Source organism: Fukomys damarensis, unplaced genomic scaffold, assembly GCF_012274545.1.
Source record: "Fukomys damarensis isolate Sample0158 unplaced genomic scaffold, DMR_v1.0_HiC HiC_scaffold_26, whole genome shotgun sequence".
In the NCBI taxonomy this organism is placed as follows: Eukaryota; Metazoa; Chordata; class Mammalia; order Rodentia; family Bathyergidae; genus Fukomys; species Fukomys damarensis.
Window position 1 is genome coordinate 10,599,160 of NW_022900938.1, and position 11,470 is coordinate 10,610,629.

Here is an 11,470-nt window from a genome sequence, read left to right on the forward strand (position 1 = left end):
ATACTATCTTCTCAAGGCTTTGAGAATATATTTAACAAATGAATCATAGCTCTTCATTACTGAAGTCACTGCCTGATAAACAGCCAACATGGGGAAATAAATAAGTATAAGGCAGTTTGTGGATTCCAGGCTTCTTGGCTGGTCACAAATGGTGTGTTCTTATCTTGGCTTGGGGACAATAATTATAATTACTTTCTTCTAAACAATGGATTTTAATCCAATTTAAAATGTTATAATTTTATAGATCTGTTATAGCAAAATGAAGATCAGCAATGAAGACAAATCCAAGAGGAATATTTTGCAAACTCTCCTTTTTTTCCACCTTCTTTCTTGTTTCATCAGATTGGAATAACTCCCAACTTTAAAGAAATCACAGTGAGTTGCACTTTCCCAGCCACTGTTTGTCCAGAGAATTAAACAAACACATATGTAGCTAGAAAACATCTTCCCTTTTGTATATGTGGCATTTCATGTATATTAAAGTAATGTGACTTCACTTTGCTTAAACATTATGGTTATTACATTGTTATAAATATATCTATATATACTTTCACTAGGTAGCAGTTTCTAAGACATGTTTAAGTTATGCTATAATGATTGTGTTTCTTGATTTAGAATTTTCAAAGATTCAAACAACTATTGCTGATTTTTCTATAGCCCTATTTCAAACAATATTATTCATTCAATAATATAAATCAGAGCTACATTTATATTATATAACTGTTCAAAGTGATCCATGATTTTAATAAATCATAGCCAATTTATAAAATGATGCTAAAAAGGAGGGCATGTGCTAAAACAGAGCAAAAAAGAAAAGTCATACAGATAATGAGAAATATGACAATCTGAGATGCAAATTTATACAAATTTCAAGTCTAAAAGAATGTGGAAGTTAGGTGGTTATTTTTTTTCATCAAAAGAGCACCAATGTAGGGAAAACAAAAAAGCAAAAACTGTGTAATGTGACTAACGATTTCACCAGGGATTTGCCCACTAGGATAGATAAGACGGGACAAATGAAGTCAATTTTCTCTCAAAGATACACTGCAGAACATTTTGCAAGACTTTGATTATGAAAAGAGCAAGAAGAGGAGGACCCAGAAAAGTCTGAAATTCAATGCCCAAGGGCCTGGAAAGATGATAGCTGAAATCATTCAAGTAAAGGGAGACTGAGGGAACATCTAAAGGAAACCAGATGTCTAAGGTCAAATATCAACGACTGCTCCAGTAGAGAAGTTATTAATCCTCACTATAAAATGATAACATGTAGGGATGTTTGTCTCACCCACATTTTCATGCACATATTGTCTCATTGGGCTTGATCAGGAAGAGGAGAGGCCATATAAGAAAAAGCAAGAGGAAAAGTTGAAGTCAACCAAATAGTACATTATAACGTAGACTACTAAGAAAGCATGAGGACATTTCAGTGCCATTTATTTAGCGCAACTCTATATTCTGGACATGACGCTATGTTTTCTAAATTTTTTTTAAATTTTCACCATAAAGTTTTCTAATTGACATTGTGTTTCCCTTTGGCAAATGAGAAAACTGAGCCTCATGAAAGTTTTGTAATTGTCCCTGGAACACCAATTAGGAAACAGCAGAGTGAGTATTCATCTCAGGTGTTCCTAGATAGGAGCACTTGATAAAAAGATTTTAACTCAATAAAAGCTAAGGGACCTTAGTGACAAAACTGTAATCTCTTGGCCACTCCTTTTCCATTCAGCACCTTGATCTGTTGAAAAAATAAATCCATCAAAATAGTCTATGAACTCTATGAATCAAAGAAAAGATAAAGTTGGGTGGTTTTGTTTATGTAATATATACCAGGTACTATTCTAAATCTTTGTGACCTTTAATCTTGTATGCCAGTTTCACTGGATTAAGAAATATCTCTCACATCAGAAAAGCATGATCCTGGGTAGATCCAGGTGGTCACAGCCTTGGGTACTCTTTTCCAGGCTTTCACCTGCTCATCTATGGCACTGTCTGCTCTGCTCCCAGTGGCCCGAAACTGAACAACTTTGCTCTGCCACACTCCCCTCTTCCATGAGGTTTCTGCCTCAGGCCTTCCAACCATGGACTCAATCTCCTTAAACCTAGAGCTAATTGAACCTCTCTCCTTTAAGTTGCGAGTAACAGGTATCTGTGCTAATACAATCTTTTACCATTTAATCATTGTCACTGCTCTGATATTACATCTCCACTCTGACCCCTGTCCTTAACTAGGACCTCACAAATACAAGCCAAGTAGAAAGTCTGAACATTCTTCTCCCTTCAGAGGGAGCGATGTGAGGGCAATAAAAGCTGCTGTTTTGAGTAATGCATTTTTGTACCAGGTTTCTTCTTAACATTTCATGCAACTAAATCTACCATCCCAAGGTCACTGTGAAGGGAGAATTATTATTGTGATCTTCATTTCACTGATGACTGAAAGGAAACAGAGTAGTAAAGTAGTTTCTAGAATGTCACAGAGATGAAGAGCAAGGATCCAAACAGACCCCAGCTGCTAACAGCACGTTAAGCACATTCAGTACAGCGCCCCATGACCCAATTACCTTCCAAAAGCCCTACCTCTGAGGGCACGAGAATTTCAGGAGGCATTCTAGATCTAGAACCATAATGTTCCAGTTTTTGTTTTGTTTTTATTCAGAGTCTCACTATGATACCCAACCTGGTCTCTCAGTTTGGGGCTCAAGCTATTCTCGTGCCTCAGTTTACCAAATAGCTGGACATGAGGCACATCCCGTGGGAACATTTACATAACTAGCATCGAAATGCCAAGAGAGAGAGAAAGAATGCCTAATTTTAGACCTTCAAGTGGTAAGCATACCTCAGGACTCAGACAAATGTTAGAGGAAAAGAGCTTTTTACTCCCAGTATACCCATAAGAACTGTACAAATGAGTGAATCACTTTAGAAAGCTTATTTTCTACCTTCTAAAGGAAATGAAATATGGTTTCAGGCTCTACCCTATACTTTATCACCAACCATACTTATTCCTGTGTTATAAGAATGATGTAACAGTTTTGAACCACAATTTTATGGAGATACAAAAATACTAAAAGAGACACAATTTTTATAAAACTGTTTCTGATAAAGTGGGCTAATAAAATATAAACATGCCAGATAATATTTGGATTTTTATTCATAATTAATATTTAGGTTCAAACAAGTATCAGAGAAAGCAGCGTCACACGGGTCACCATTCATGTCTTCCCTGAGCTGCACACAGAACTAAGTTCCACTCCTGCCATCAGTCCCATGTACTCCAAAGTAAAGTTATTCTACTTTTAGCAGTTACTAAATTGAACTAAACTACGTTTTTATGTTCCAGCCTTTACCCAGGACCACTAGGCGAGACAAACTCCAGATATGATAAACAACCTTATTCTCGGCTGTCGGTATTTCAAGAATATTTTTCTATGAATGTATTTCAGGGAAACATTAAAATGGTTTTAAAAAGAAGGGAAGAAGTTAATCAGTAAGCTGAGGTAAGATAGTATTATCTAAAGGGAGCTTCTCTCTCTCATATCCATATCTGATCTCCTCAAACATACTACAGTTTTGTACTGCTTGAATTTATGTTTTTTTGAGCCCAATGCCAATATTTCTCATATTCTCTCCAAAAATGCTGAAGACACGAAGTTATTTTTCAACTATTTTAATTTATAAATTAATATACTATTTAATCACAAGAGTTCCACAAGAATGATTAAAGAATATCACTTGAATATTTTTCATGAAATTAATAATTTTCTTCCAAGATCGCAAGGAGAAAGAATTTTTCTGATATATAAAATTCATTGATTTGACTCCCCATGAATTATAGCAAATGTCACATCTTTGAAGCTGGCCTCCCAAACACTGATGATTCCTTCTGTCATTTAGCCTTTATCTAGATCCTTGTAGTATAGAAAAAGGGCAATAAATTTAAGCAGTAGTGTATTTTTGAGACATCTTTCATTTATCACTTTAAATAATTTTAGAAAAATCTGAAAATCAGAAGGGTATGTGCATACATTTCTGTAAAAGTATGAGATACATTTTATACATGTCTAGCTTGTCTTTTTCCTTGTTCATGACACACACAAATAGAAGCTTCATTTTGTTTCCTTTTGGCTTGGAGAACTGAGGGCCTTGCAAAGATTTGCAGCTGGCACATCTTTTGCTGGCTTAATGAATATTCATCAGTATTTGCAAAGATAGGATGACAAGGAAATCTCCCAGCTCTTTTAATACATAAGAGAGTTGTTCCCACTCTTAATGATCACTTCCTGTGTTTGAAACACTGAATTACACTGGAAAGGAATTAATGAAAGAAAACTCCCCTGTCAGAAAAGGAGGAATTGCCTGGAAGGGGAAGAAATAGTACACTGATCAAAGCCATTTTAAGAATTTAATATGAAAAAGGTTTATGACTTCACAGTATATTTGTTCTGGAATTGCATGTGATTCACAAAACAAGTTACTGCATTAAGATTAGTATATGTTCACATCAAAAATCATTTGAATGAGGCCAGGGATTTGGCTCAGTGGTGCTGCCACCTGCTTCGCAAGCACAAGGTCCCAAGTTTGATCCCCGGTACCCCCCAAAAAGAAAAATCAATTGAATGAACTCTGCAGTGGACTAAAGGAACTTTTTCTTTGGACTTTACAAGAGGAATTATTTAGCATACTCTGGCTTTATTTTCAATAGGCCCAGAACTTCATGACATTAATCTTATTTTCTTTTTGGGGTGGGGGTTGAGACAGGGTCTCACTATGTAGTTGAGACTGACCTGGAACTCACTATGTAGCCCAGGCTTGTCTCGAACTCACAGCAATCCTCCTGCCTCAGCCTCCCGAGTGCTGGGATTAAAGGCGTGTGCCACCAGGCTGGGCTCCATGACATTAATCTTATTTCCTCTGGCTAGTATCTCCAGATAAATTACGATTAATTGGGATGAGTTGGGAAAGTTTTATAAAACTCTTACTACATAGATGTTGTACCTAACATCATAGAGGCTTTTGATTACATCGTAGGAACTTTTTGTTGACAGTATTGTTGAATTTAGAAAATAAAGTTAAAAGCAAAACAAAACTGTTCCTATAATGTAACACCAAGATAAAGCAAACCAAACTAGTAAAATAACCCAGAACAAGTATTCACAAGTATAAACATTTTCTCTTTTTATTTCTTTATTCTTATCACATAAAGCTTCCCTTTTTAATAAAAACAAAAATTCTTATTTGGAGGTTGGCTCACCTAGAAAACAAAATGTAATATAAAGCAAAGGAAAAGAGTTATGAAATTGTAAAAGTTTACTCAAAAACCTGACTACATTTTGTTGAGATGAATCGCATAAAATGAAGATAAAGTGTTTCATTCTTAATAGAAAAGGTTGACATTTATATTGGATAACTATTATATATAAGAACCATTCTTCATGTTTTTAACAGCTGAGGCACTAAAAAATTATTCAATGTATGGTTCTCAACTCCACCGTGATTCCTTAGAAATGTTGAGGCTGGTAAGTGTTAACACACACAACACTTGCACACACACACTTTCCTGAATAGTACAACAACAAACTATTTTTGTTCAGACACTTTATACTCTAGAAAACTATTTTTAGAGTGAATCACATCCTGATCTTCAAAAACAATGGGATAAAACTGGGTACTCAGAACAGCAATATTTCCACTGTGAACAGGAAATGTGTGTGTGTGTGTATGTGTGTGTGTGTGCATGTGCACAATACTTGTCCAAAGAGTCATCAGTGATTAATTGAATCTTCTATATATTTTGCAATCCATTTTATCATGTGAATAGTATCATGTGAATACCCTGCTTTAAAATGATTCCAAATGATTCCTTTTTATTTTTTTCTGTGTTCTTTGATAAATAACATTACATGTGAATGTTTCTATTTTGTTTTGAAAATACAATCTTCTTATCACCAAATTAAGGATTAGTAGGTTTACTATTGTGTACCCATTGCTCCCTTGACTCCCACTTCAAACCTTAGAGAATAATATCCTTTACCACAGGAAAATGGAATTTCGATGAATCAAATGGACAGCTTGCAGACAGATGGGAGAGCACTGTTGCTTCTGAACTTTCACCTTGTGAAGTTCACACACAGAGCTGCTCTCTCCCTTCCTCCATGTTTCTCCGAGTGGAGGTGGTGTTTTCCATATACATGATCCAGGGGTTTTTGCCCTTGGAAAAAAAATACAAAACCGTCTTGCCAAATCAAGCCTCTGAAAATAGTAGATGGTAGTGAATGACTATTTGTTTTGATATCGACATTACACCTGTATTATTTACCCAATTTTTGTAGTAGGAGAAACATATTACCATATACGTTGTTGATTGAAATAAATATGAGGAAAATACTTTTCTTTCCTCAGGTTGATTTTTTACTTTCATTTAAAATTATGGTGTAACATTAAAAATAATGTTCTGAAATTAATAGAAATTAATACTCTATTAGGTGATGTTCTACAAAAACTTCAGAATCAACAAAATACTCTTATAATAGTAAGACGTTTTGTTTGGGGTACTTAACAGTTAAAGTAACATTTCTCAAACAAGATTTTCAATTACTATATTAGTATTTGGACTGTGCTATTAGATCAATTAAAATGAACAATACATTGCATAAATTTGTCATTAGTGATAAATAAGCAATATTAATTTTTGTCTTTTCACCAATAATCTGTCTTGTGACACCCTGTTTTACATGGCATGATGCATATTAATTAAAATTTAAGACAAAAAATGAAAACAAATACAATGATAATCATAAAACACTGAATGTAACTCAATTAAAAAATGTTTATTTTGTTTGTAGGACAAAGGGGGGAAATGTATTGGAAAGGAAGAGAATTTCATTTGGTAGAATTATTCTGTCTGCAAAATAAAATGGGGAGGTAGAGAAAATGAGTAGAGACATGTTTGATATATAGATATATAGATATATAGATATCTTCTGATGTGTCCTTCTACAAATATGACTACAGTGGCAGACATTCTTAAAGTCTTATGAATTAGCAGTTTTCTGACCAGCTTATGGGGTACATAGAGCTTCTAAGTACCTATTTCCTCTAAGAATAAGGCTCCAATTCAGAGAAACATGTGCCATTTCAACAGGAAGAGAACTATGTTCATCTGGACTGTAGTTACCAAAATGTAATGGTTGCTAGTAGATAGTGAACCACAATTTGGTTGCAAAATGTTATGCTCTATGATGGTGCTAATAATATATATCTTCTGCATTGAAAGAAGAACTAATAGTACATTCATTCTACTACTCTGCCATGAAGAAGGATAAAGTTCAATCATATGTAGGAAAATGGATGAACTTGAGGCCGTAGCAATAAATGAAATAAATCACATGGTTAAGTATCGCATGTTTACTCTCATATGGGAAACCCAAAGCATAATAAAGAGTGAAATAAGAGAAAGATAACAGGAAACAGAGAGATAGATCTTCCTCAAAGGAGAAGGGGCTCAAGGGATAGAGGGGAGTGAAAGGAAAGGAATAAAAAAGGAATTAAGATGTGTTAGGCACATGTACCACCACCCACAAAGAATTTAAACATTATGTAGTACATGTACTAATAAAATAGCCTGAAATAATTGCTTAGTAGCCTATTATGCTATCTTATGCCTACATGAGCTGCTTAAAGGTGGTAGGTTATGAAGAGAAAAGAAATAGATGATATATCAGCCAAAAATATAATACCACGTCCGAAAGTACATAGGGAGATCACATATCTAGTGTTGTAATTGCACCAAATAGGATGAAGGCCGTAGGACCAGAGATCACTGAGCCCTGAGTGGGTCATTCTCAACTGTAAATGGCCTAGTAAGGAGTTTAGGCAAAGGAGAGACGTAAGAGGTTGGCCTTCTGGCCAGACGCATCTCCTTCAGCCTTGTGAGTTCTCACTCTACCCGAGCCTGAGGCTACCCAAGCACCAGAGTCAGCTCCACCGCCCCTTCCACAGCTGATATTCCATCCACACTCTCAGTCTGTCAGCAGTTTCTCTCCCCTGCTGCTCTCTTTTTTCTCTGATATGTGTATCCTCCTCTTCACTACTGTTTTCTAGGCTGGAACATGAACTACTCCGCCTCTTGTCTGTAAATCTGATTTTTCTCACGTTCACCTAGGCCAGGTTATGTCGGAGATGCCTTGGTTCTTTTCTTTCCTGGTATTTCCTTCTGTGGATATTTATCCTCTTGGGTAGAACCAAGTGATTATGTGATAAATCAGAGCAACGGCACTCTTCTGGTCTCCATCTGGGCGGTCATCCTGGCCACTGCCCTTGGCACACAGACGATAGATTCATCTCCTGCACCTCCCGCGTTTCCCCATTGCGATGCCGCACTTACCTGGGTCACCTGGGTTCCATCAGCCCGACTCTGGTCTTTTCTCAGGCCATTTTGTTCAGTCCAGACTGGGGTCTGGGCTACACTTTGCTGCCCTCTTCTGACGTGCAGTCATTACGGCTTTGATTTGTCAGGAACCTAATCATTTTGGAAGAGGTTTCTGACACGATCACTCTTATGTCCCTGCCTGTAGTAATAATGGCTATTTCTATAACATTTAAGGAGGTAAAGATACACATTTACAGGATGAAGCACTGCAGTTGTCTACTTTTAAGTTAACAATGGCAATAAAAGATAATCTACTTCCCTATCGTCTTATTTCAAAGTATCAGAGGTGACAAATAAGCTAAGAGTTCCAGAGAAAACTGGAAATAGTGTGTTCCCTATTTATGTGTTAGCAAAAATAAAATCCCAATATACTGTAATTACAATTATATGTTCATCTACTTACCAACCACTTGTGATTATGATATACTTGCAGATATTTTCTAAAATGTGTCATTTAAATTCATTTATCCATTCAACAAAAATTTACATTTGCTTCATGTCTGCCATAAACTTGGAACAGGGAAGTCGCTAACAGATACATCTGTCCTTAGCATTTGCCTTTCAAAGAGTAAGTTCCAAAAGGGGCACACAAAAAGACTGCAGAGGAGCCAGGTGTGGTGGCACACACCTGCAATCTCAGCTACTCAAAGGCTAAAGCAGGAGGATCAGAAGCTAGAAAGCAAAGATTCTGCCTCAGAAAAGAAAACCATCTGAGGATACGTATTAGTCAACTTTTTGTCTGTGGGACAAAAACACTTGACATCCTCAACTTAAACAAGAAAAAGTCTATGTTTAGTTTTAAGGTTTCAGTCCAGAGTCACCTGGCTCCCAGGAGGAAACTTCCTGGTAGAAGGGCATACATAAGGAAAACAGCACAACCCCTAGCAGGCAGAGAGAAAAGAAAGAGCCAGAAAGGGAAAGGGCTGGGAACAGGATATACCCTTTCAAGACACACCCTGCTGGCTGACTTCCTCCAACCAGGCCCTGCCCACGGAAAGCATAGGCAGTGTGAACTCATCAGTGGATTAATCCACTAAGAACTCAGCTCCTCCAGACACCCCACCCCTGAACATGTAGCACTTTGAGGGGACATTTAAATCAGAACTGAAATAGGATGGATCTCAGTGTGAGGCTCTGGGTTCAATCTTCAGTACGGAAAAGAAAAGGAAGGGAGGGAGGTGGGTGGGAGTTTAGCAGACTGCCTATGGGAGTGAACAAAAGTCTGGATGTCATCAGGGAAGAATGGGAGATAAAATAAAAAACAGACAAGTGGAAAATATTTGAGGTAGAGATAATGATCAATTAGCAGACATAAAGACTTAAACATTGAAAAATATTTCTTCATTGCTATTACACGGGGGGGAAATGAAGGGTGGGCAATAAGTTGAAAAAGAGGATGAGCCACATGATGAAGGTGAATTCTTGGTGATAGATTTTGGATGTAAACCTTGTGGCAGTGAAGCACAGGGCAGTCATGAAATGATTTTGAGAAATGGAGTAATGGGATTCAGGTTGCATTTTGGAGTTGAATCTCTGATGATTATTGTTTCACTGAGGGACTGAATTAAAGGATTATGAGACAGTGCCCATTTGAATAGAGGACCAAAAGACCAAGTAATCGAGTTAGGTTTAAAAATTACTGGTCTGGCTCTGCATCTCAGTGGCAAGGTTTTTCCTTAATATACACAAGACACTGGGTTCAATCTCCAGTACTGAAATAGAAAATACACAGCAAGTTTTAAATAAAACAGTGGAGAGCACAAAATCAGGTTGCCAGACCAGAAGTAAAAGTTATGTTTTGACTACAGTGTAATGAAACTATAAATTAATAGCAAAATAATGAAGAGAAGACTGAGGTCTTAGCTATCTTGCACATTCAGATGTATCCTGAAATTCGTAAAATTTTCTAAATTTTAAAATCATCAAAAATTTCAAACATTTTCAAATGAGAATTTTTTAAAGCTTATCTAATACAACATGCTAAGGTTCAAATCTTTTATGTTCTCCCGTCCTACTGAAAATCGTACTTATGGTTTTTCAGGTTTCCTACCCTCTGGCCTTATTTTACTCTCACTATTCCTAACATCTCTTATGTCAGTCAAAATGCATCTCATTAACTCCTTTCATTAACTGCCTTTTCTCCTCTTCATCTCTGCAAAATTTAACAAACTATTTTAATTTTATTTTTCCTGAATTCTTTATGTTGGTATGCACCTTGTGTCTTCTTCGTGTTATTATTTTATTCTCTGATAAGATTGTTAACATCTTTAAGCTGTATATACAATTCATTCTGTGCTTTTCTGAACCTTTGATCCGCAGGCTAAAATACATTTGAAGACCTAGTTCATATGACCTACTATGTTTTCGTTCCACTTGAATTTCCTAGCACAGGTCTCTATCCAAGATAGTTTAAAAACACAAAAACAGAAACAAAGTGAGAGAGAATGAGGAAAAAAAAACTAGAGATGGAATGAAGCAAAGTTACTATCTCTGAAATAATTCTGAACCACCATTTAATAGAATGGGATTCACTGAAAAAATACATGTTTGTGTTGGCAGGAATGTTTTATTATTTTGATTCATAAGCTTTCAGTAGAAAACCATTTTCTGGCATGTACAAATCCACATAGTAAGTGATTGTGCCTATGCAGAGGAAAAGAAATCCGAGGTGAATAACGTAAGAACACCTGGAAAGCAGAAACACGAAACCATATGTGTTTGATGAAGAGGCTACTTTCCAGATTCCATGAGAGCTCAGTTTGGAAATATGTTTCTGTGAGGATGAAACTGTAGTGCTTCCTCTGAAGAAAGAACAGAGGCACATTCTCACACAGGAACAAGAGAGCCCCAGGGGTCTGCTGAGTAGAACTGATGAACCATTCAGGCACTGTTTGTGTTATTCCCACGTTACCTGTCACCTCCATTCTTGAGCAGAACTAGTAACAGAAGCTCCATTTGCTACGACAGGTCTCTGACTCTGAAGTCCACCTAAAGCCAGTCCCCCTCCCCCTCCCCTCCCCCTCCCTCTCTCTCTCCCTCTCCCTC